Source organism: Canis aureus, chromosome 4, assembly GCF_053574225.1.
Source record: "Canis aureus isolate CA01 chromosome 4, VMU_Caureus_v.1.0, whole genome shotgun sequence".
Classification (NCBI taxonomy): domain Eukaryota; kingdom Metazoa; phylum Chordata; class Mammalia; order Carnivora; family Canidae; genus Canis; species Canis aureus.
Genome location: NC_135614.1, coordinates 37,306,785 through 37,334,122, shown reverse-complemented (window position 1 = coordinate 37,334,122; position 27,338 = coordinate 37,306,785). Strand labels below are relative to the sequence as shown.

General features: G+C 41.9%; 1 protein-coding gene across 12 annotated transcripts in view; it reads left to right on the top strand.

Annotated features, from left to right (window-relative positions):
- Nucleotides 1–27,338, top strand: part of MCC (MCC regulator of Wnt signaling pathway) — a 302,034-nt gene that overhangs the window by 76,609 nt on the left and 198,087 nt on the right. Inside the window, exon 1 of one of the 12 annotated variants that reach the window (XM_077895345.1) lies at nt 14,877–14,966. The exons of 10 other annotated variants lie outside the window; for them this stretch is intronic. The gene's annotated coding sequence lies outside the window, so the exon portion shown is untranslated. Of the gene's footprint in view, nt 1–14,876; nt 14,967–24,440; nt 24,557–27,338 lie in introns of those variants that run through there. One more of the 12 variants, XM_077895344.1, reaches the window with a different exon arrangement.

The following is a 27,338-nucleotide window of genomic DNA, read 5'->3' as shown; positions in this document are numbered from 1 at the left end:
TTGAAGAATGTTCACGTGAGAATGGTACCAGGTCTGTCTCTTGGAATTCATGGAACACTTGATCAAACTTTTGCAGGATCTATAGCTGTAAAGTAGAAGATGGTAACTTAGGTGGTCTAGCCATCCAGCATGCTTGCAGAGTGAGTAGGCCACCGTTGGGCCTCCAGCACCCCCAGGCTACTGTGGCACAGCCAGTGGTGTGATACAAGGGGAAGATTCCTGGGTCTTCCAACTTGGTTTTACAGGAAGGAAGTTGAGATCTGTACTTGAAAACAATTCTCCAGAACAGGTGCCTAGGAAGAGGTAATAAGTGTGGAGATGATCAGCACATTAGCCAATAGAGTTGCTTTACATTCTGAGTTTTCAGAGTCTCCCAATTACAAATGATTCAGGTATAGGATAAAAAGTAGTGAAGAGGGATCCCTGGGTGGCGCAGTGGTTTAGCGCCTGCCTTTGGCCCAGGGCACGATCCTGGAGACCCGGGATCGAATCCCACGTCAGGCTCCCCTTGCATGGAGCCTGCTTCTCCCTCTGCCTGTCTCTCTCTCTCTCTTCTTCTCTCTCTCTCTCTCTCTCTGTGACTGTCATAAATAAATAAAAAAAAATTAAAAAAAAAAGTAGTGAAGAAAATATGGTCTACCTAGAATCAGACTGTCTAGTTTCATCTTTATCATCTCTTGGCTGTGTGTCTTTGGGGAGGTTGCTTAACTTTTCTATTTCCTTACCTGCAAAATAAAGATATCAATACCTACTTCAAGAATTGTGTATTACTTGAGTTATTGTTTGTGAAAGACTTTAAAATAGTGCCTGGCACATAGTAAGCTCTCTGGAAGTGTTGCTGGTATAGCTTCAGAACAAGGATCTTGAAGTTTCATGTAGGCCATCAGGAGTCCTTGGCCTAGAGACCTGAAGAGAGAATGCTAGTACGTCAGGGCTTGGAAGGAGTGTCAGGTGTCAAGCTAGATATACTGCAAGTGAAATACATATTTGGTGAAGTGTCAAATCTCTAGACCAGTAATAGAAACAAATCTTCCCTTGTTGATGACTTTGCCATTGTGTTATCTAGGTTAGGAACCTTGACTCCACTCCCTTCTGAATCACCATTTAATCTTTGCTTTAAAAAATTCTCAAGTAATCCACCTTCTCCTCTAATTCCTGCTTCCACTCCCCTTGCTGCCTCTCCTACCCTGTCCCTGCAACCAGTCATCCTGTGCCAGGCTGAGCACAGCCACCGGGGAGATTTTATCTAGCACCTGGCTCCACACATTGAAGTGTGTTGGAGGACCCAGGCTGGGTTAGGGACCTTGGTGGACCTTGTTCCACAAGGAACAACATGGCTTTTTGACTCAGGGGGTCATGGGCTCCATGTGGCTAGATCTTTTAAACAGAAGCCAAAAATCCAAATTTGTATATAAATCCCCAGAGTTTTAAACTTGGTAATTAATTCAAATGATTCACAAATAGAATATGCTTATGGGCCAGCAGGTCTGCAGCCACTAGTTTGTGAGTTCTCTCAATGTCCAGGTCTAGGCATGCAAGGCCTTCTGTGACAGCCCTCCTGCTTGCTTCCTGGTCCCACCTCGTTGTACTCCCTGCATCACACTTGTAACTGCCCTTAGAGCTGGTGGTGCTTTAGCACCTCATTGTTATACTGGTGTCTCTGCCCCTATTCGTGAAATCCTGGCTGCCTGGAATGTGTGTTTTGACCTCCTCACACCTGGCATGGCACATCTTACCCCCTTACATTTTTGGGAAAATAGCTGAACCCTAGGCACTGTGCTACAGTGATGGGTGGGCTAGCCCTTGCCCTGAGTGCCTTTGCCATCCCTGGCTCAGGTGTCATGCCCTCAGGGGGTCTTCCTTGAAGACCCCTTCTGCAACCTACCCCAGTAAGGTTCTGCAACCAGTTCTAATGTGTGTGCATTTTTCCACACCGTCAAGTAATTCTTAGATGCCAAGTAGGTGACCTACAATTCAGCTAAGTTCTGATATTACTTCCCTGGAGATAGCTTCATATCCCACAAGTTAAGAGCTGAATCCCACGAGGCTGCCCTCTACTTCAGATACCAAGTTCTTTTTTTTTTTTTTTTTAAGATTTTATTTATTTATTCATGAGAGACACAGAAGGAGAGAGAGGCAGAGACACCGGCAGAGGGAGACGGAGACTCCATGTAAGGATTCCAACGTGGGACTTGATCCCGGGACTTCAGGATCAGGCCCTGGGCCAAAGGCAGGCACTAAACCACTGAGCCACCCAGGGATCCCCAGATATCAAGTTCTAGTCTAGGTTATTACCTGTACTTCTGATTGATTGGCTATAAATCAGAGGTTTCCATGATCCCTCCTTGGGTATGATTAACTTGCTATGGTGGCTCATATTGTAGAACCTAAGAAACTAGTTTACTCATTAGATGATTGACTTATTACAAAGGATCTCAAAGGATACAAATCAACAGCCAGATGAAGAGATACATAGGCCAGGCTGTATGGGAGGAGCTGTGGAGTTTCCATGTCCTCTGACCCTGCTGTTCGCCTCTGAATTTCCACATATCCATCAACCCAGAACCACTACCTACCCATTAGAATAGCTAAAAGTAAAAAGACTGAATAGAAAATGATTGGCATGAACGTGGTACGTTTGTAAAATCATTCACCCATTTGAGAAACCAGTTGGACAAATTTTTTTTTTAGATTTTATTAATTTATTCATGAAAGACATACACATACAGAGAGAGAGGCAGAGACATAGGCAGAGGGAGAAGCAGGCTCCATGCAGGGAGCCCGACGTGGGACTTGATCCCTGGACACCAGGATCACACCCTGGGCCGAAGGCAGGAGCCAAACCTCAGGGATCCCTCAGTTGGACAATTTCTTAAAACTTAAACATACACCTACTGTATCACCTAGCCATTCCAAACACACACAAATGTTCATAACAGCATTGTTTACAGCAGCCAAAACCTGGGGAAAAACCCAGATATGCCCATCAGCAAGTGAATGGATAAACAGACTGCTATATCCATTCAACAAAGTGCTCCACAGGGGCACCTGGGTGGCTCAGCGGTTGAGCATCTGCCTTTGGCTCAGGTCATGATCCTGGGGTCCTGGGATTGAGTCCGGCATCGGGCTCCCTGTGAGGAGCCTGCTTCTCCCTCTGCCTATGTCTTTGCCTCTCTCTCTCTCTCCATGTCTCTCATGAATAAAATCTTTTTAAAAAATTTAAAAGATAAAGTACTCCATGATAAAAAGGACATTGATACATGCCATAGCCAGCATGGATGCATCTCAAAATATGCTAAGTGAAACAAGATAGAAAAAGTACAGAGCGTATGACTGCATTTATATGAAACTATGAAGCACAAAGTAATCTACAGTGACAGCAGATCAGTGGTTGCCTGTGGTTGGGGAAATGGGAAGGGGCTGAGGTACTTTCTGAGGGTCACTGTCTTCATTTTGGTGATGGTTTCATAGGTGTTTCATTGGCCAAACTTTTCTGTCTACTTGGAATGTGAAGTCGATTATATGACTGCTATACCTCAAAACTTAAATCAGAAAGACAGGACCTATATTTATTTGATCTTATCTATTGTCCTAGAATATATCCTTGCTTATAATAGGTGCTTGTTAGTTATGTCCTTAAGTGAATTTTTTTGTTTTTGGAAAAAGTTGGATGTGGGAGAAGGTGGGTTAGGGAAACATGTAAGGAATCACTACAGAGTCTACAGTTGAAGCTTCATTTATTCAAATGAAGGCTGGCTAGGACCATCTTTCCTTTTAAAGTATTTGAGCATTTCTTTGATAGACTTGTTTCTGGAAGAAAGACTAAAACAGAGCTGTGTTTGGGGCATCTGGGTGACACAGTCAGTTGAGCATCCAACTCTTGGTTTTGGCTAGGTTCATGGTGTAAGGGTCATGAGATTGAGCCCCAAGTCAGGCTCTGTGCCCAAGGGGGAGTCTGAGATTTTCTCTTTCCCTCTACCCTTCCTGCTCATGAGTGCTCTCTTTCTCTCTAAAATAAATACATCTTTTAAAAAAAACTAAAATAGAGCTTTGTTTTAGGTGTGACAGAGCCTTAGACTTGTGTGCCTTTATGCTCAGGGGGGTCTGATGTACAGGAAGGAAAATCCCGTCTTTTATAGGTGAGTAGACTGGGCCTGAATAGTTGTAGAACATGGGCTGATATCACAGTATGGCTTTTACTTAAAACAGTTTCACTTTCATTAGCTCTCCTGTTCATTAATGAGTCCTGTATGGTGGATGCTTTCTCCAAGTCACACTGCCATGCCAGTTTGTTTTCCTGCCTGATTCTGAGAGAGAAGGATGTTCATTCTTACTTTCAGGAAACCTGAGTAAACACGGAACACAAATTATCCAGAGTCTGAGTCTCCTAAATAATTTACATACCCTCAGTGTTTCTGCTGGAAATGACCTTAGTCACTTTATCCTTGGATCCTTATACTGATGTTTTTAGAAATTCCAAGTGAAATGAAATGGAGAGAAGAGTTTCTGTTCAGCTGGGTTGGCTTTATTTGGATGGTTCCCCGGGAGAGTGTGATGAACCAGTTACTTGAACCTGGCTGGTCACCTGGGTGTGGGGCTGAGAAGGCTGTGTGAAGGACAGTGGGAGCTAATCTGAAGGCCAGTTTGGGTGGTTGGAGCAGGATCAGTACCCTCATCACAGCTGACCCAGACCTTCTGGACCATGTTTGAGGGACATGAAGTTTACCTTTAACTTAACATGTGTGTAGTCTGCAGGGATTGGAGACAGATCTTTGTTATGGAAAATTCCAGCCATATGTAAAAGTTGGGAAAAATAAATAGAGGGGGGTTCATGATACCGTCCCCTAGAGTGGACTTCTTACACATTGGTTTTATTTTAAAAATTAATGACTACCAATAATATGCTATTAATATGAGAAATGATTTATTCTATGAGACATTAATGTTTTAACCTCACACGTCTTTAAATAGACTTTTTTGAAAATATAAACACCATGTTAAAACCATTTGTAGATAAATTTGTGGATAAATAGACCAGTTGATCACTGTTGTTTTTTAATTGCAGATTCTTAATGCTAATAACTTAATATTGGAAGTCACAGCAGGAGTTGAGGGCCCCAAGGAAAGGCCTCTGGAGTGAATTCATTGCCAATGGCTGTTTCCTCAAACCTCCCTGCGCACAGACTGCCTGGCACCTTCCAAACAATAGTTTCCAAACTGACTTGGCAACTGACAGCTTTGTTCAAATGAGATCAGCACCCCAACATTGAAAACAACCACAGATCTAAAAGGAACGAACAGGTTATGTCTCCAGGCATTGACAGCAGGAAGTTGTAAACACTTGCAGGAGCCAGAGGACGTTTTAGAAACAGTGGTCTTAATACAGTTCTCCCTTACACAGAGATTTATCTTAGACTCTATCCCTACTCCTGTTAAACACACACACACACATTCCATATTGTCAATAATATGTCGAGGATTTCTATGGATAATCTTGGTTCTAGGTTATTTCCAAAGCTGCTCTTATTATGTCACTCCTATTTAGAATGATGGTTATTAATTAAAGTAGCTAAATATTTAAAAGTGAGGTTTCTTCGTGTCTGAGTATATCTTGAGTTGCACAAAATATATTGCCAAACACATTGTGTGCAAATCAAAGGTTTAATAATTTAAAATGCCTGAGAGGATGTTGACATTCTAAAAGAATTCTATAGTAAGTTCATTTGTTATGTGAAGAAATGGCTTCCTAACTTATCTGAGGGTAACTTACTTTTGACCTATGTGAATCAAAATGCACCCACACTTTGGTGGTATGAAGTTCATTTCTACCTCTAGGCATTTTCTCATTAGTTGCCTATGTGGGATTCGTAAGAAAGAGGGGAAAAACCCTAATGCACTTAACTGATTATCCTGACCTACCTTCCTAGCCTCCTGGTTGAGTGGATGGTAATGTCAGTAATAAGGAGAAAGCAGAAGCACTCAGCAGATCACACAGTGCCCTTTGCCCTTGTCTGACATTCACTCTGTTCCTGAAACACTGTTCTGCCCAACCCCCAGCCTTTTAGCTTAGTGACAGAACTACCAGCTAATCACGAGATGCAAATGTTGGAGATACAGAAGAATAAAATTAATAAAAGCTAGGGTATGGATCCACCTACCCAGCATACATTATACGGGTTATTTATTATAGATGAAGCATTTATAAGCCAGTCTCTTTTACTTAGGTTGGTAAGGGAAGCTGGATAGGGACCTTTCCCATCCTCTTCCCTGCCTATCTTCTTAGGAACCCAGATGCTCAGGAGTTGTGGCTCCTTTCTGAGCTAAACCATTTGCAAAGTCTGGTCAATAGAGAATATAGATCAAGCTGCAGAAAATACAAATACTGAAGAATTAGGTTTTGCATGTTTACACTATACTTCCCTGGCCCCCCAAAATGTGTTGTGTTGGCACAAGAGCAGAATATTTTGGCATGATGTGCACACAATGCACATGTCCTTTTTGACCGCTCAGTGTTTCTCCTGTCTCCTGGGAAGAGATAGGATAATACTTCTATGGGCAATGCTCAGTGGGCTCTGCCTGAATTCTCTGGTTTCACTCCAGAAGATAAATGACAGCTCTCTGGCCATCCATCAGAGTCACGTGATGCAACCAGAGTGTCAATTTAGGAGTATAGGCAGAGGGCAGAGCTTTTCCCCTAATTAGCTTAAGACTCCACCTTTCCCCCTAATTCCCAGCCTCTCCCAAATGTCTTAATATACTGATGAAATATCTGTGTATTCCCCTTTTGGTGAATTTATTGGTATTATTCCCTCTTTTTGTTTTGACTTGTACAGAACTTAAGTATGTCTGCCCCATCCCCATAGAAATAATCTTTACTTTTTTTTAAAGATGAACTTTTACATATATTCATTAATTTGTAAAAAGTGTCTCAGCAATAATGAGAGGTTAAAAATCACTTACTCAAAATTGTCGTTTTGAATACCAAAATATCTACTCTTAAAAATTTATATCTTTTATATTGTTCTCATTCATTTGGGGAATATAAATAATAGTGAAAGGGAAAATAAGGGAAGGGAGAAGAAATGTGTGGGAAATATCAGAAAGGGAGACAGAACATAAAGACTGCTAACTCTGGGAAACGAACTAGGGGTGGTAGAAGGGGAGGAGGGCGGGGGGTGGGAGTGAATGGGTGACGGGCACTGGGTGTTATTCTGTATGTTAGTAAATTGAACACCAATAAAAAAAAATTTATATCTTGAATTCTAAGGCATGTGTTACAGCTAAGAAAAGTAATGGTAAAGTCAGTCAGGGAAAGACCATTTACAGAACGTTTTGTTGATTTCACTTAGTATCAGCACTAATGTTTTGTAACTGATGAAGCTTAATGGAGGAGAGGCAAAAGCTCCGCTCTTAGAGTCTGATGTCTTATTTTACTGATATAAGATCCAGCCACTTGTTTTTATAATGTTAAATCTGAACCAACCACCTGAACCTGGGCTCTTGCCATGAAAAGTTGAAATGTGCTGCTCTAACACAGATAACACTAATTACAGCCATGTTCATTGCCAGTGTACTTGGAGCCTTAAAGCAGAGGAATTTGTCCATAAAAATAACAGCTCCTCTTTATTGAGCACTGAAATTGCTTGACAAGGTGTGATGGGCCTTTTATACGTATTCTTGGTTTCACAACCACCTAGTATCTCATCATCTTCATTTTATAGATGAGACCACTGAGACCTGGAGAGTAGATACATTGAAATCATACAGCTAGAAAATGGCAAATACAGGCTTTTACCCTTATCTTGAGGAGGAATCCCCTAGTCAGAGTTTCCACCTTGTCACCTGTGTTGTCTAGAAACAGGTCAAAAACTGGTAACACAAAATTGAACTATTGTGTTTTCACCAGTGACCATGGCTGAACATTTTTCACAGCCTCCAGATACATTTATTTTTGAAATACCTTGTAAACACTCATCTGCCTTGAGGATATTGTTTAGATGGCTACTGTGTGCCTGTGCTGTGCTGAATTATAGCTGTAACTCATGGGCCCTGTCCTTAAGGAGCCTAGTCTGTCTGGGGAAGACAAGCTCAGAGAACATTGCACTGCAGGTTTGTGATGGAGGGATGTTTGGGTGCCATGGGAGCCACAAGGGAGGGAGAATGTGTCAGGTGGGAAGACTGCCAGATCCTGGGGACACCACCTTTACACCTTTACTGGCAACAGAATAACAGAAGCCTGTGAAGGCACAATCACCAAGGTAGGTAGGAAACCCATAGGAACAGTTATCATAAGTAAAGCAAAGCTCGACAAACTTTTTCTAGAAGGGCCATATAGAAAATGTTACATTTGACCTCTGTCACAACTACTTTGCCCTTCTAACCGCAAAAGCACACCGTTGCCATGTCCATGAATGGGGATGATGGCTGGGTTCCAGTGAAAGTTGATTTATAAAAACAGGCAGCAGGCCATGTTTGGCTTACAGGCCATAGCTTCCTGACCCCTGGAATAGACTTGTTACCCAACAAGGTATGACCAGAAAAGGAACAGCTCTGACCGAACAACAAAGAAATTGGTGACTACTTTGAGAGATGAGTATGGTTATTCTAGCCTCACCTGGCATACATTAGGCATTTAGTAAGTATTTGTCAAATGACTGAACTCAGGCTTCGAGTTTGTTGCAGGCTGTAGGCAATATGGTAGTGAAGGAAGAGGAGAATGTGATAGGGAGTCTGATTCAGATTCGAAGTGAATTATGTCTAATTCACTCTGTGTCTAAATTACTTGATGTTGTATTCTGAAGAAAAAATTAACGTGTTTGAAAGCTTATTCTTTTTTTTTTTAAGATTTTATTTATTTATTTATGAGAGACATAGAGGCAGAGACACAGGCAGAGGGAGAAGCAGGCTCCCTGCAGAAAGCCTGATGCGGGATTCGATCCTGGGACCCTGGGATTACGCCCTGAGCCAGCAGACATTCAACCACGGAGCCACCCAGGTGCCTCGCATATTCTTTTAAGTGGATTTATGATGTTGGCCACCTGTTTTGGGCCCTGTGGGCATTCTGTTGTTTTCGGTTTTGTTTTTTGTGAGGAGAAGAGGAAGTGCTGGTGTTTAGTGTCTGAAAATACTCAGCTAATGGATGCTGAAGAAAGTTTTGATCCCTTGTTAAAAAAATCTTAGGGGATCCATGGGTCACGCAGCAGTTTAGCGCCTGCCTTTGGCCCAGGGCGCGATCCTGGAGCCCCGGGATCTAATCCCACATCGGGCTCCTGGTGCATGGAGCCTGCTTCTCCCTCTGCCTGTGTCTCTGCCTCTCTCTCTCTCTCATGAATAAATAAATAAAATCTTTAAAATTAAAAAAAAAAAAAATCTTAGGATCTGTCTCATCCACTGGGGCACCGTCAAAATTCTTGGAAATGACGGAGGTTTGATAAGGCTTAACCGTCAAGGTGCCCGTTTATTTGTCGCATAGGCGATTTTAGCAACCTCTCAGTGATGTCAGAGCATTTGAGCTTCATTTCATATTATTCTTACTTCTGAACATCTATGATGATGTAACAAACTAGCTTTGTTGTTCCAGTTACAATGACAATAGTCATTCACACTTAAGTTGTACAAAATTAGTCTTAGTAATTCAGTTTAGTGATCTTTCGGGGGTACCCAAATGAAGTGTTTTGTTCCATTTTGGGGAAGGTGGGGCCTGTCTCTGGCACTCATGATTGATGTGGGGGCACAAGGCTAATAGGATAGGCTTTGCATTTGTTTTTGTTTTTTTTTTTCTCCTAAAGATTTATTAGAGAGATAGAGAGAACACAAACACATAGAAGGAGAAGGAAGGAGAAGCAGGCTCCCTGCTGAGAAGGCAGCTTGATGCAGGGCTCCTTCCCAGAATCCCGGATCATGACCTGAGCAGAAGGCAGACACTTAACTGACTGAGCCCCCCAGGTGCCCCTGCATTTGTTCTAATACGAGGATCTTCCTAGAGTGACAACCGCTGACACCATAGTCACAACTGGGCCTTCCCAAACCTCGGGTGAACCATTTTCTTTCCTTCAGGACTGAGATGATCTCTTCCTGTGTGAAGCCTTCCACCAAAGCTTCCAGAATTTGTCCATAGTCACTTGCTTTTGTTAGGTACTATGCTAAAGACAAAGATGTAAAGGTAAATGGGTCCTGGTTCCTATCCTGGGATTCCTTATCCATAATAGGTATCAAGAGAGTACTCTGCACAAGGTTCTGTTCTAGTTCCCTTAAGTTGTTTGACATCTGATAGAGGAAAGAGGTATGCTACTAGGCATTTGTGCTCGGTATAGGTTTTATGACAGTAGCTTAAAGGAGAGGCACAGAGGAAATATCCAACCCAAACTTAAAGGCATGGATGCAGCTAGCCAAGTAAAGTGTGGGGGTGGGAGGGAAGACAGGAATTGTGTTCTGGGTCGGGTGGAGGGTTTGTGTGCCGAGTCCAGGGTCAGGGTTGAGCATGGTGATTTGGAGGTACTGTGTTTCAGTATCGCTAAACCAGGGCCAGGTGGCTCTGTGACCTGGACTGTATCCTGATGGTAACGAGGAACCACTGACTGATATTTTGATATTTTTAGAGGGCCCTGTATTGAAGCAGAGGTCTGAAAGATGTGTCTGGCTGCCAAGTGGAACATGGCTTAAAAGGGGAATGAGAGTAGAGGCAGAAAAAACCATCAGCAGGCTGAACTGATCCAGGTGATAGTGGCCGGTGAACTGAGTGTTGAGCAGGGAAGTAGAAATTATACAGAATTTAGGTGCCGGAGTTGACACGGGTAGTGGGATAGACAAAGTAGGAGGACTCAAGGCACAGAGCTGGCTTACTCCCTGATCTCAGGTGCTTCTCTATTTTAGCACATCACATTTTATTTTTAAGTGGTAATTTTTAGGTTATTGAGAAGCTTTTGAGCTTCTCAAGTTGGACCAAAGCTATTCAGGGATGTTGCATGCATAGGGCAATGTGAGCATGCAAAGTAACTCGGTTAATGGCCATGGATTGACCAGAAAGTTCTGTGGACAGGGCCCACAAGAAGGGACCCCTGAGCACAGACCTTTGAGCACCAGGTGGTGTCTCCCCATCCTCCACTCTGGTGTCCTTTGTGGGCTTTGAGACCATGCCTAAGGGGATGAGCAGGGGGCATGTTTGGGCTTTGGCCACAACCCATGGCACTTGTCAGGGCTGCTTGGTGTGGCTTTGTGCTTTTGTGCACTCAAACCATGGTGCACAGCCTCGTGTTTAAAGTCTGGAATATGGAGACAGGGTGGGAGGAGGGACCCAGAGAGACAATAGCTCTGCAAAAACTGCCAATCCAGCAAATTCTGACTTGGCTGCCTGGGTCCCTTGTGCTGTGTTTTGTGTGCGAAGGGGACTGGGGGGAATGAAAGATGTGTCCTGTGGGGGCGGGTGGGGGGAGCTTTGGCATTCAGCGGGCTGTGGGTATTAGCTGGTGTGTCCTCTTCTGAACAGAGTTGCCTCTGATGAGGGAGTTACACAACTGTGAGTGACCAAGGTAACAAAGGGAACTGGCAGGTCCACTGTGAGTGTGTGTGGAAGATAGCACGTGTCTGGAATTAGAAATTGATCTTCACTTTTTTCGTTGAGCGGTTTCAGAATGGGTGAGCCCAGTTATGGTGGCACTTCCCTCTGTGCGTTGGGAAGGACCTGCAGCCTGCTCCCTTGCTCTCTCTCGCTCGCTTGCTCTCGCTCACATGTGCTTGCTCTCTCACGCGTGCTCACTCTTGCACTCTCTCTCACATGCTCTCTCTCCCTCACTCGCTCACCCTCTCTCGCTCTCTCCCCTCCCCTGCCCACTCTTTCTCAGCCTCTGGTGCCCCCTCTCTTGCCCAACTTGAGCCCCATCCAGACCACTGGTGGCCTGTTGGTCTAGCTAGCCTGTTGCCCTTAGTCAGGGGCCTGTGCATTCCTTGGGTGCCAGTATTGTTCTCCCTGTGACTGAATCTTTTTATTGGGACACTGCCGGCACCAACTGCCGGAGCGGTCATGGCAGTAACGAACATCCAGAATGCTGTGAGCATTTGCCCATGACGCTGTACACGTCACAGCGCTTCCATAATCAGCTTTAGCAGATTTTGTTCGCTCTGCCTTCCAAGCGCCCCTGTGCTGTGTAAGTCTTAGGGAGGGCAGTGTGCAGATGCCGTGTCCCATGTCAAAGCCCCGTGGCCTCCTGTCTTATCAGCCGGCCACCCTGAGCTCCTAAGGACTCTGACTTTTCTCGTTTCTTCCCAGATCCGTGAGTTTGCTTCCTCACCGCCAGAAGATCCTATAGGTGTGGGGTGCTCAGTAGGAAACAGAGACCCCAGGAAGAAGTGGCAAATTGGAACAATGATGACCTGGCACATGAGAGCAGCAATTTCAGTTCCTGCAATCTTCTAGAAAACAGTCTTGGTTAGGTTATTCTAAAACACAAGTCAAGGAACCTTTTCACTGAGAAGGAAGCCTCACAGAATAGGATTCTAAAATGCAGAAAAACCAGTACACTTCAGAAGGAAGGAGGAACATGACAAACAGAGAATATGTGTTTGGAAGGAATTAAAGATGAAAATGGTTAGCAACAATCAAAGGTAAAGACAAATCAGAATTGAATGGGAAAGAGAAGCAGTAGCAGGAAGGAGGGTAAAGCTTGGAGCAAAATGTTTTTTTTTTTTTAAGATTTTTTTTTTTTTAAAGCAACAGAGCAAACTGATGCCATAGAAATTATGCAACCTGCAAAGTACAAAAATGTGTCCCTCTGAGCTCCATGCACACGGGAACGGCATTCTGTCTAGTTTTGTGTTCTGTGCCTGGGATTCTGTACCTTGGCATTCAGTGTGTGTTGGTTCATGGTTAGTAGAAGGAACAGTTTATCGGAGTAACGGGCTGGGAGTTGGGAGAATGAAATTTCTAGTGGTGATAAATGGTCCCTGAACTGGTGGAGATTTTGTGTTTGAATAATGGCAAGCTACAAAAAAAAGATGGTTATATTTAGAGGCTTACATTTTTGTTGTATATGTATAACAACTGCATGCTAACATAGCAAAGCTGTCTGTAGGGTGGGATTCTTTTGGTTTTAAAAGCTTAGGCTACATGTAGCAGTTCAGTGCTTTCCAAGAATGGGATGAAGCCTTTTCTCTGGCCTTCCCGGGAGAGGACTCCGGTCATAGAGCTCTGCCTGATGGTGGCTGTCAGCAACAAATGTCCATGTTGAAAATATCTAAGGATTTAAGATTAGTGAGAAGGAAATGTGTACCATGCTGCTTGGTCAAGAAAGGGGTCTGGCCTTTCTTTTTTTCTTTCTTTCTTTCTTTCTTTCTTTCTTTCTTTCTTTCTTTCTTTCTTTCTTTCTTTCTTCTTCTTTCTTTCTTTCTTTCTTTCTTTCTTTCTTTCTTTCTCTTTCTTTTCTTCTTTCTTTCTTTCTCTTTCTTTTCTTCTTTCTTTTCTTTTCTTTCTTTCTTTCTTTCTTTCTTTCTTTCTTTTCTTTTCTTTTCTTTCCTTCCTTCCTTCTTTCTTTCTTCTTTCTTTCTTTCTCTCTCTCTTTCTCTCTCATTCATTCATTCATTCATTCATTTTTTTTTAAATAAAGATTTTATTTATTCATGAGAGACACAGAGAGAGGCAGAGACCCAGGCATAGGGAGAAGCAGGCTCCCTGCCAGGATCCTGATGTCGAACTCAGTCCCAGGACCTCAGGATCACACCCTGAGCGGAAGGCAGACGCTCAATCACTGAGCCACTCAGGTGTCCCAAGGTTCTGGCTTTTCTTGCCTTTTTGCATATGTGTGTATTCTCTCTCTCCCTCTCTCTTTCTCTCTCTCTGAATTGATAAAGATAGATTATATATGTAATTTATATACAAACATAATTTTATTTACTAATGTATTCTTATTGAGAGATCTAGTGAGGTGTTAGTTATCAAATACCCACCGGTTTTTAAATGCCAGACATTAGTAAGCTGCACTTTACTAAGCTGTGATCATTTAGAATCTTCTAGCATCTTACAGACATTGTCTTAGAGAAAGTGTATAGTAACTAAAGAATTGTAGATACTTTTTTTTTTCGTGTTCAGATTCTGATTTCAGTGAGAATCCATTGTAGTTTGCAGTTTCTACTTTTCAGGCATGTCACCCATAACTACTCCTGTTTTTCATGATTTTGAAAATTTGGTTTTTACAATACGTTTGTTTCTAATACAACCTCTTCATTCATGTGGAATGATTCAGGAGGATAGGTGAGGGATAGAAGTTTCATTCCTTCATCCCAGTGTAAGCGCAGACTCCTACTAATCCTGCCACATATGCAGACACTTCTTTGCCTAAGTAGGCATGAAACAGCCACCATGTCTGTCCTCTGAACTTACAGATGCCCTGACAATACCTTATGTGAAAAGTTACTATGGAGCAAATGTGACTTTTCTGGGGGCAGAATCCTGTGAACCTAGTTGGGATCCAATGGTGAGAAGCCTCCAAGCCAGTGGCCATATGCAGGATTGTTCTAGAACTGAGAGGTGGGCACACAGGGCAAGGCTGGGCTTATCAGATTCCCTGGTCTTGTTTGTCCTCGGGTGGAGTGGCTTCCCACACTTCCAGCGCATCCACACAGCTCACACACCACTAATCTTACCAATGAGAAATCTTCCCTGACCTCTGCTGAAATAGCCGTCAACGTTGACAGAGAGGTGAAAAGCTGAAAGTAGCTGCCTCTGCAGTGATACCTTTTGATGAGCAACTTGGAATGCTAGCCTCACATTTCTGGAGTATGGGAGTGTGTGTGCCTTGTTAGTGTGGGTCCTGGCCCTTAGTGGCTAGATTGAAACTTTACTCCTTTGGTCGGTGCTAAACTGCTTTAAATTATTGTTCTTACAGCTCTTCCCTCGCTGGAAATTAATTTCATCATTCAGGGAGCTGTCCTAGTACCAGTCCACCTTGGTTTCTCCTCATTCCTGGTTCACTCAGGTCAGGTGTTTTCTTTTTGCTTGAATAGTTTTCGTGTTCATGTACCCCTAGACATACAGTTCACTTTCACTTCAGCAAATTCCACCTTCAGATTCCTCACCTCATTTGTCTTCCTAATTCCTGATGCCTTCCTGAATCCCAGCCACATGAAGTTTGGAGACATAAATTCATCAGATACACTGGCGGGCTCATATCAGTTTAGGTTTTATATGTATGTTGAGTGGGGTGTGTGTTAGTCTTATATTCCTTGCATTCCAGACTAAAATAGAAGTTTTATGATTAGGGCCTCCTATGCATTTTCTAAACTACTCCCATTTGGATTTAGTAGAGCACCAAACTCTAATAGGTGCTAGATGAATATTTAAGAGAGAGATTTGGGGAGGAGGAAGAGATGATACAGGCAAATTATGGGAAGGTATATTTAGATGCTCTCTAATGCCTGGCCAATGTTATTTGTCTGTGGGAAAAAATGTCTATTTTATTGTTGAGGGCTTAACACTTCACTCATTCTAGCTACAGCTTTGTCACCACATTCCCTGTCCTAATTTATCCCTCTTTTAATCCCAAAGTATGTGTTACAAGAGCCTACTGAATGTAATAGGTTGTGGTGGTGGCTGTAATAAAAAGAAAAAAAACCAAGTACTTGACCATATGTCCTTTAAGTCAGGTGGAGACTGTATCTTACAAATCTTTTTTTTTTAAGTTTTTAATTTTAATTCCAGTATAGTTAACATATAGTGTTATTTTAGCTTCAGGTGTATAAAATAGTGATTCAACAATTCTGTACATTACTCAGTGTTCATCATGTTACATGTACTCTTAATCCTCATCACCTATTTCAACCATTTCCCACCACCCACCTCCCCTCTGGTAACCACAAATTTGTTCTCTATAGTTAAGAGTCTGTTTCTTGCTTTGTCTCTTTCTCTTTTTTTCTTTTGCTCATTTGTTTTGTTTCTTAAATTCCTCATATGGGTGAAATCATATGGTATTTGTCTTATTTTGACATATTTCACTTAGCATTATACTCTCTAGATCTATCCATGCTGTTGCAAATGGCAAGATTTCATTCTTTCTTTCTTTTTTTTTTTTTTACAAAAGAATATTTTTTTTTAGAGATTTTATTTATTTATGAGAGATACAGAGAGGGAGAGAGAGAAGGAAAGGCAGAGACATAGGCAGAAGGAGAAGCAGGCTCCCTACAGGGAGCCTGACATGGGACTCGATCCTGGCTCTCCAGGATCAGGCCCTGGGCTGAAGGCGGCGCTAAACCACTGAGTCATCTGGGCTGCCCTCATTCTTTTTTTTATGGCGAATACTCCATCATATATAAATACATATGTACACACACACACACACACACACACACACACACATATCTTCGTTATCCATTTATCTATCAATGGACCCATGGGCTGATTACGTAATTTGGCTATTGTATATAATGCTGCTATAAACTCAGGGGTGCATATATCCTTTTGATTTAGTGTTTTTGTATTATTTGGGTAAATACCCAGTAATGCAATTACTGGATTGTATGGTAATTCTATTTTTAATTTTTTGAGGAACCTCCATACTCTTTTTCCACAGTGGCCGCACCATTGTACAAATTCTCACCAACAGCATACAAGGATTTCTTTTTCTCAACATCCTTGCTGACACCGGTGGTTTCTGTTTTTGGTTTTAGCCACACTGACTGGTGTAAGGTGATATCTCATTGTGGGTTTGATTTGTTTTTCCCTGACGATGAGTGGTGTTGAGCATCTTTTCATGTGTCTATTTGCCATCTATATATATTCTTTGGAGAAATGTCTGATCATGTCTTCTGCCTATTTTTTAATTGGATTATTTGTTTTCTGGGTGTTGAATCTTATAAGTTCTTTATCTATTTTAGATATTAGCCCTTTATCGGATATGTCATTTGCAAATATCTTCTCCCATTCAGTTGGTTATTGTCTTTTAGTCTTGCTGATTGTTTCCTTTGCTGTGCAGAAGCTTTTAATTTTGATGTAGCCCCAGTAGTTTATTTTTGCTTTTATTTCCCTTGCCTCAGGAAACATATCTAAAAAAAATATTGCTATAACCAATGTCAGAGAAAGTACTGCTTGTACTCTCTTCTAGGATTATTATTATTTCAGGTGTCACATTTAAGTCCTTAATCCATTTTGAGTTTATTTTTGTGTATGGTGTAAGAAAGTGGTTGGCTTCATTCTTCTGCATATAGCTGACCAGTTTTCCCAACACCGTTTATTGAAGAAACTGTCTTTTCCCATTGGTTATTCTTTTGTCGAAGATTAATTGACCATATAATTGAGGGTTTTTTTTCTGGGTTTTCTGTTGCATTGATCTTTGTGTCTGTTTTTATGCCAGAACCGTACTGTTTTGATCACTACAGCTTTGTAATATAACTTAAAAACTGGAATTGTTATGCCTCCAGTTTTATTTTTCTTTTTCAAGATTCCTTTTGGCGGGGATCCCTGGGTGGCTCAGTGGTTTAGCGCTGCCTTCAGCCCAGGTTGTGATCCTGGAGTCCCGGGATCGAGTCCCACGTCAGGCTCCTTGCATGGAGCCTGCTTCTCCCTCTGCCTGTGTCTCTGCCTCTCTCCTTCTGTGTGTCTCTCATGAATAAATAAGTAAAATCTTAAAAAAAAAAAAGATTGCTTTTGGCTATTTGGGGTCTTTTATGGTTCCATGTAAACTTTAGGATTGTTTGTTCTAGTTCTGTGATAAATGCTGTTGATCTTTTTTTTTTTTAAAGATTTATTTATTTATTTATTTATTTATTTATTTATTTATTTATTTATTTATGATAGACACACAGAGAGAGACAGAGAGACAGAGAGAGACACAGAGACCAGGGATCCCCAGGGATCCTCAATGCTGTTGATCTTATATCTTACAAATCTTATCACTGCTGATAGAGATGGCTTTAAGTATGGACACATATTTATAGCAAAAATGAAACAGCCTCTAGACACATTCATTTACAAATTTAACAAAAGCATCCACTACTCCCCACTTCTACTTTGTGTGTGTATGTGTGTGTGCCAGCTAGACTTAGTTTTTGTGTGCTCCCCCACCCCCGAAAGAATAGATAAGATGAATATGGAACCTAACCAAAATATGATATCCCAGGAAGTAGATGATTCTATATAGGAATAGCCGTGGAAAGAGCGTGTTAGTAGGATCAGCTGACACCAGTAGTTATAGTCTAATGTTTGAAAGCAGCTCCTTTTCTGTTCTGAGTGCAGTGGTAGCTTTGAATGAGAAAAACATATCTTGCTTTTTGCTTTACAATTTAATATAAAACTGTTTTCCCAGAAGAAATTTCTGTACTGAGCCTTTATATTAAAATTATTGAAGCCATAAAGGTAGGCATGTACCCAAAGCCTAAAGGAAATCAGGATAGGTCTAAAATAACTATAGACATTCTGTCATCTTTCTATTTCCTTTGTAATCTTTATGGGCTCTGTTTGGGGAAACCCAGTGGAATTGCCTTACCCACAGTCTGATGTTTTCTTGTGTTGCTTAGGCAGAGCATGGCTGATTGGGAGCCATTGATATATGGCGATCAGGAACAATAACATTTTGGGAATGAAAATAATTTTTGAAGCCTTACTTCCTCTACTTCTAAAGCATTTTTAATAGGTTTGTTCTTTATGACTTGAGGTAAACATGTCAGGTATTCCCTAAAATCTGAATGAATTCTGTATCCATGACTTAATGAATGTCTTAGACATCAATCTTGAGATGTAAGAGCCTGTCAGGAAAACCCAGACCCTTGATACAGAAAATAATCTTGTTCTGTTGGATATACAGCTTCTGTAAAAACCCTGGTTATAAGAGGTGACGTTAGCGAAGGTATCTTAAGAGGCAGTCTGTATCAATCCACTTCTTAAAGTTTTTTAGGATCTGTCCCTGGATAAAATTAGATCACTATAGGATATGGATGTAGTACACTGCATCCCTTAACCCCTCACAGAATGATTTCAGAATCTGACCTTGATTTTAAGCCTCTGAATTTTATAGTGAGTTATATTAAATAGGAGCATTAAGAAACACATGTCTGTATTTTCGTGACCATGTTGTTAGTGACATTGTGTTTGGGTAATATAGTTGGGATCTCTGTAATTCTTCAAGCAAGAGATGTATCTTTAAAGAGCTGAATCTTTTAAGAAATAGATGTTCTTACTTTTTAATGTGGTGCTCTTATTAGCTAAAATTTCTGTGACTTCCCCTTTGTTTCAGTTTCTAATAAACTTTAAAAGGAAGGTGTTCTCTTCTTCACAGCAGTTGTATTTGTCTGTTATGGTTAAGAAACTTGTGGGTCTTTTTTTCTCCATTCTTTTTCACCTCACATTTCAAATGAGAATGAAAATCTTATCCTAATTCAAAGAATCAAGTTGAAGAAAGTTGCAAAGGTCATTATCCAAAGGACCTGGTCCCTCATTTTTTTTTTTTTATACAGGGCAGCAGCCTGAGACAGATGCGAACCATCTGGGAGGCAGATATAAATAGCTTCTGGGTGTTGCTGAAAGGTGATAGTTTTCCTTCTGCATAAGATTAAGGAACTTTGTGAAAAGGAGTTAATCTTGGCCATTGGGATAAAGGACTGATAGATGCCAACTTCCTTACTCATAAAGTTGGCATTGCAAAAGATTGATGTGAATTATCCAACTTAAGAGTTATCATACTTTGTGACTTTGTTTTGTCTTTAGTAGCACAACCTTTTTAAAAAATTCATAGGCTAGCCCTTTTTGGCAACATCTTCGTTTCATCCACATTAGCTCCTTTGGATACCAGGAGCAGGTGAATTGAAAGGTTTAAATGGAGACGAAGTTATAATCATATAATCATAGTACAAAGTGGAAAGTGTGGGATTATTATCTACATTACCTTTGGTAAGCAAATATTGCCTATGAGTAAGCATTTGGCCAGGTAAATTTTCTCCTTCAAATGGAAGGTGAAGTTCAAACATGATTGAAGTCTCAAACATCTTAGGTTCCACCTCTGCTATGAGAGGCCCCCAGGCCCCACTAGCTCCCGCTTGACACCTTTTCATTGCACTTAGGGCCCCTGGTGAGCCATTGGCGGGGGGTCCTCCAGACCTAAACCCACCAGAGCATCAGCTGGATCAAAGTGACTCTGAAAATTGAGGCAAATGCTAGGATCCTCATTCAGCTGGCCATTCGAATGTGAAGCTCTGCAGGGGTGGGGGGGTGGGAGGAGAAGCATTTTTTGTATAGCTAACAAAAATCATTGTGTTGAGGTTCTTTTTATAAGTGTATTATCTCTTAAGCTGTTACCACTGGCTTGGATTAGAATAGACCACAGCTATGCCTCATTTTCACCCAGTAGGTATAATTCTGAACAGTTGTGAGCATAACTCTTATATATGAACTCATATTTTAAGTATTCTAGGGAAATCCTTTATTCGAGGGAGCCCTGCTGAGAATCATTTTGTAAAGCACTGTGCTCACAGTAAGCACTGGATAACTACATGGATGGACAGATGAAAAGAAGGATCCTTGTGTATGAACAACCCTTTGATCAGAGCCATTGTCTATGATTCAGTTTCTCTAGAAACTCTGTCTCCCAAACGGAGTATGGATGTCGCTGGGCCCTGCTCCAGTAATGACCTCTGTATGACTATCATCATACTGTGTTAATGTTGATTAAAACAGAGTATACTTTCTGAATGCTTACCCTGAACCAGGCCCTATACTAAACTCTTTCATCTATTAGCTACTTTGATCCTCCAGGCAGTCCATGAGATGAGGAAACCAGAGTTTAAAGATGCTTGGCCATGGCTTGCCACATTCACGTACCTGGTAAATGGTGGAGTCTGCTTTCAAATGTGAGTCTGACCCCAAAGCTTCCAAAGCTTCCCTGAAGACATGTCTTTGTTACCCATGTGTGTGTCCACTAGTTGCTAGCCCTCTGCAAATCTGAGCTCTGTTCCACGCACCTTTGTCCCACTGTGCCTGGTATATAATAGGCTCTTAATGTGGATGAATGGAGAAGGAAGGACCAAGATTGTCGTTGGAGGACTTGGGTCCAACTCTGGTTCTGGCACCAGATAAATCATTTAACCTCCAGAGCACCATGTAAATTAGGGAACTAATCCCTGCCCTCCCTGTATCATAGAGCTGTTGTGAAGGTCAGATGAGAAAGAGCTTATGGAAACCAGAAGGAGCTATTTAGGAAGGATTCATAAACTAATTACATAATTTACCTATTTTAAAAATTCAAAACAGTTCAAGGCTAGGGTTCCTCAGAGCACCTGAAATATTTAAATATTTGGAAAATGATTAAGGAAAGTATAGGGGGACTAAGATTTTAATCAAGCAGGAGGAGAAAGTGCTTTAAGATAATTCAAAGTCTCATGGTGTATATACACATATTGGCAAATGAACAAACAATATGAATCCCATTAGGTGACAAAAAGCATCCCAGGTTAGTGACAAAAAGCATCCCAGGACACTGAGTGGGGAATCTGGGGACCAGGGTGCTCAGTGGAGCTTGGATGCTACCTTTCCCAAGGAACTGCCTTCATTTTGTGGCCAGGCCTCAGTTTCCCTATCTGTAAAATGAGATATTTGGATCAAATGACTCCAGGCTACAGTGATCTGTCATTCTAAACTTGGGTGTCTGGGGCAATCCTGGAGGACTGAGTTAGTTGTTCAGTTGTGTGGTTGTTCATGCTAGATGCTAGCACAGTGTTTGCCACCAGCTTCTGGCCTTTCTCCAGGCTGGCAAAAGGGCTGGATAGACCTTCACAGGCTGAGACAACAGAGAGGACCATCCCTGTGGTATCCTTTAGGTATCCCATAGAATGGTGCTGGATTCCACAGCTAGTCTGTGTATCGCATCAAGTTAGGTTCCTCATTAACACCTTTAGCTCTATGTCAGTGGTCTTATTTGGGAGAATGTTCTATTCCCCTTGATACCCCTAATCCAGCAATTTGAAACCGTTCAATTTCCCTTATTTAAAGCAAGTACAGTTTTTTTCTTAGGGTACAATATAAAAATGTTCTTTAAGACTTTTCTTTCAACCTTAGAACTATTTATACTCCTTAAAAACTTCAAGCTTTCAAGACTGATAAGAATGTGCCCTGTGATAGCATCTTGGGTTTTGTCATATTTATTTTCAAGCACATTGTTTAAACTTTTGTGTTGACACTGGCAGGTACACAGAGCAGGAATGACAATCCACATTTTACAAATGGCCTAAAAGGGGAAGGAAAGCACAGGGCACAAGGGACATGGCGAGCTGGGGCTCAGGCTTTGTCTCCTTTATCCTGTTTAGTCCACCTTCTGAATGATGCAAGGCCACATTCATGGACCTGACAATGCAGGCTCCAGGTCATGCTCTTGTGACAGCTGAGAATATGAAGCCTCAGATCTCAGACTCCTTGCATACAGGCCTGGGGCTGGTGGCTATTCTGCAATCCCCTTCTTCTGATTCTTAGGGCTGGTCTTCTCACTACCTCGTTGATTTTCATTCAGCACTTCCCGTAAAAGCTTCAGACAGCACCTTCATCTCACCAGCATAGAACACATCAGGTTTTAGGGACTCATTGAGGAAAATGCTAGTAAAGCAAGAATCAGGAGAAGGGAAAAGAAGAAAACAACGAGCACTTGGACGGCCTGTCTCCTTATCCAAGAGTGGTAAGCAACCCTTGTGGTGGAAACCCCTTCTACTTTGTTTATAAAACCCTAAACCAGCCCCAGTCTCTCTGCTTCAGCTTTGTCATGCATTTAGGGAAAACTGGACATTTCCAGTTTTCATGCTAAGGACTTGTATATTTTTTTCTATTGCGAATTTGCATTTATCAGTTGCTTATATGTAAGACTTCAAAATGGATTCAATTTAGTTTCCCAAATTAACCCACCTTGAATTCGAGATCTAATATCCAACTAAATGCAAAAGACATTATGATCAGAAAGTAGTTGAAATTAGCTTCCCTTCTGGTAATAATTGTCAGACAGCAAGCAAGCACCTTTGGGATGATTCTCCCACTTAATTTCTCCTTAATTTCTTGATGGCTGTGCTCTCTGCTCCCATTCTCCTGTCAAGGAGGGCTGTCTCTGCAGAGACAGCCCACAGTTGCTCTCTCCCCCGCCTGGCATTTCTCCTCTGTGGGCTTCGCTGCGAACCCTCAGAACTGCCCAACTAGTTGGAACAGAGACTTGAATAAACTTCAAGTATTTCAGTGGTAAAAGTAAATCTTTATTTGGTGCATATTTTTTATTTCAGTGTATTTCTGAGGAAAAGAGGTTGGATTTTGGTTAGCTATCATCACAGTTTTAAAACTAAAAACCTTTGTGTTCAAAATCAGTAAGTAGAGCTTCTCTGAGGAAGAGAGCTCTGTGTGCACTGGGCTTCATCTGCTGAGCCGGCTTCATAACTTAACATTGAGTGCTGGAAAAATCCTTCGTGACTACTTTATATATGGCCTAGCATTCCTATTCTTACATGTAATGCTGATTAAACTGTTCTTACAAAATCTCAGGACTGCCTCTCCAGGCACGTATGCTAGTGGTTCTCTGGGAATACCCAGTGATCTCTCTGATGGTTCATAGGCTCTGAGCTTATCCCCCTTATTTATCTTATCTGCTTAGAAAGGTTGTGGAAGAGAGATCAGTGTTCTCTGCCAGCCATCATATTTTAAAAACAGGATAAAAATTGCTGCAAAAGATGAGGAAGTAGAGAGGATAGGTCTGTAGTGTATTTGGTTCCCTGGCACTTTCTCTCAGGTTTAGTTTCATTTACCTCTGTTAAGGAGCAGTTTCAACTAGATGGACTAGGAACCGATCTTCGTAATTATTTTAGCCCTCTTAACTATACCATAGTTAGTCTAGATTATCTGAGAATAAAATGCCATGTTGCTTTGCCTTGGACCTACTGGCCAAGAAATCTAATAGCAAAACCCATACATCTGGTATTTTTTGAGCTCATCTTACCCTGGCATTTCATATGCAGCCTTTATTTGTAAGCTTTTGATTTGGTGGTAGTGGTGATGTGTATAGCAATGATACGCTACCATCAAAAACCTAAGAACGATTTTTATCACTGCATCTGTGTAAAATCCAGCCGACTTTTCTCATCCTGGTGTGTGAATTTTCTCATCACCTGGTTGTGTGGTTGAATATTGGTTGCTGAGTTGCTTTGTTAAAGCCACAGACTTTGGAAGTGAAATCATCACACCAAGTGATCCCGGTTTCTGTCAATTCTTCTGTAAATAGCATGTGCCTGGGGAGTATTGTCTGGCCCCCAGGGAAGGTCAGCAAAGTGGTTGTGAGACAGGGTAATCTGGTCTGGGTCATGCTGAAAGCTCTTATTGATATGGAGTTAGTCTCGGTGGATAGAACGCACTGTCACATGGTCATCTCTGTGATTGAGAGGAGTGAGATGGGAGGCCAGTGGGGGGAAGGGGATGCTGCTGAGTCACTGAGTTCATTAAAAGGCTACTGCATGGCCAGGCAGCAAGACCAATGCCTGGACTGTGCTGCCACCACACCCACACTTCTGGGTTGGTTAAGACTCCACTCCATGCCAGGCAAGGAGGACAAGAGCACTTGACAAGGTAGGAACCCAAGAAGCTGATCTCTCTCACTGGGCCCATATATCTCTCACACAGCCCAGAGCCCCTGGACATATTCATGGGGGTGGAAGAGTGAGACCCCAGCTGGATTGCGGGACCTCAGCCTCTGGTTTTTCCTGAGGGCAGGCTTCTCTGTGCAGATGCAAACGAGGCTAGCCACTAAAAGATTTCCTGCCTTGGTGGCTCAAAAGTTCTGAAAGGGAAAAGAGGAACTTGTGTATGTGTTACAAGTAGCAAGCAGTCGAAAATACTATTTCTCCAGATTGGGCATAATTTAAAGTCACATTTAAACTTGGCAGTGAGCACTTGTTGTTTGAGTGGGGGAAAAACATGGTTGAGAATGTTAAATCATTGTTCCGTCATGCGTGCCATACAGTTAGTCTGGAGCTTCTTCTATACTACTAGAAAAAGTACAAAAATGACCAACTTTTGTCTGCATCAGGGGAAGTGGAGTCTGTTTAGAGGGGGGGCAGTGAGGACAAGTCATGATCTAATAAATGTGTCTCACCTCTCTTAGAAAAAGAGGATAGTTTTCTGATCTTTGCCTTAAATTTTGTTTGCAGCCTTATTCCAGTATGTATGAGTGTGTGCCTTATGCTAGATGGACGTGGTGGGTGTGTTTCTGTGACCCTACCACGTACACTGTAGGTGTATCTGAACGACTGCTAATAAATGAACGTGTCTAGAAAAGGAACTATAAAGATGAGTCTGGAGACCAATTGTATGTGTATGTTGTCAATAAACACTGAAAATTGGTGGTGGCTGGAGAACGCTTTTCAAAGTAAACTCTGAATGATGGAACTCCTCACTGTCCGTTATGAATCCTGGAGAATTGATTTTGGCAAATCTTGATTAAAAAATGGCTGCTTGGACTAGGGGAGTCTTTTTTGTAAGAAGTCATTTCCCCCTGAAGGTCTCTGTGCATTCAGGTAGAAAATAGAAGTTGCTTTATTTTTTTCAATTTCTTTCTTCTTCATCCCTTCCCTTCTTTCCCTTTTGCAAAGTTGAACATTGAGTTCTTTTCATCTCAAGTTGTTAAGAGGTGTCTAAGGCAAGGAAGGCAGACAGCAGATGTTTGGTGGCTTTGGTGAATGGGGAATTAGTAACAGAGTCTAGATAGAGGTTGTGCAGGGTCGGGGAAGAAAGAACGCTTGTTTTGGTGTAAGAAGAGTTTGCTGTTTAATTGGTTGTGTTGGCAGCCAGTAAGGATTGGGAAGGCAAGAGAGCAAAGATGAAGAGAACAGGGTGTGTGGGGGGGGAGTCATTCCTTGCTCCTGTCATCTCTTTCCTCTTTCCTGGCTTGAGTATAGCCTGTCTGGCGTGTTGCTTGGATGACCCATCAGGAAACCACTTCATTCCTGGCTCCCCTGGTCTCAGTTAGCTTGAGTCTAAAAACTTACTTGATTTAATCTGTCCCTCCAGCAGAATAAGACTTTCCCTTTTTAGAGAGAAAGGAATGTGTGTCTTGGGCATTATGGACCTCTATTAAACTAACCTTCCTGCATAATTAAATTACTTACTTTGAAGTGAAGGAACACCTAAATATTAAGGGTTGAAGTGGGATCCAGAACATGGTTTAAATATTTCTTTCAAATTTTAATAGAAGTTTTAAAAAGGAGAATGTCGAAAGTATCAACTGGGGAGAAAAACAAAACGTAATTAGTTCTTGAGTTTTGTAAGTCACCAGCAAGGTGACCAAATGAGGCTTCATTTAACTTGGGGCCCTTGGTTTATGGAAGGTGAAATTCTAGATTGCAGTGGGCCATTCATTTCTAAGTCTAGATCTGAACATCTGTGATGGCAGATTAATTTTAGAGGGATAGATGTAATGGCTCAAAATAAGAGTTTAAAGATTTATTTATTTATTTGAGAGAGAGTGTGTGTACACAGACATGTGAGTGGGGGGAGAGGGAGAGAGAGAATCCCAAGCAGACTCCCCACTGAATATGGAGCCTAACATGGGGCTTGATCTCACAACCCTGAGATCGTGACCTGATCTGAAGCCAAGAACTGGAGGCTTAACCGATTGAACCATGCAAAATAAGAATGTAAGTTTGATCTCAAACTGCCATACTCCAAATAATCTGCAGATTATCCATTACAGAAAATGAACTGCTTATGTACTGCATGGTTAAGTTCGTTTGTGCTGAAGAAATGCACACTGAAAGATTTGGCCTGACAAACGTCCACTCCCTCTCTTGGCTTTATGGAGGACAGCACTGGTTCCCCACCTGCTAAGGGGTCTTCAGATCTCATCCCTGGACATGGCCAGATAGCTGTGGGGTAATATCTAGCTTCAAATGCCTTCATTGTTCTGTCTTCCGAATTCCTCTTTGTTTTTGTGAATTGACCCTCTTGCTTATGAGGTTGACTAGATTTCTTTTTTCTTTTTCTTTTTTTTTTTTAAAGGATTTTATTCTTTTGAGACCGAGAGAGCATACTTGAGAGAGAGAGAGAGAGAGAGAGAACACAAGTGGGGGACGACCAGAGAGAGAGGGAGAAGCAGACCCCCCACTGAGCAGGGAGCCCGAAATAGGGCTTAATGCCAGGGCCCTGAGCACATAACGTGAACCGAAGGAAAATGCTTAACCAAGTGGCCACCTAGGTGCCCCCCCTTTTTCATTTCTTAAGTTTTATCTAACATTACTATTATATTTGAAAAAAGTAAGCTTTCTACATCATCTCAGTTTGCTCTGTAGACCCAAGGTCTAGACTGAGCGGAGCTGAGAAGCTAAGGATGGGAGAACATTTCTCTCTCAGTTGA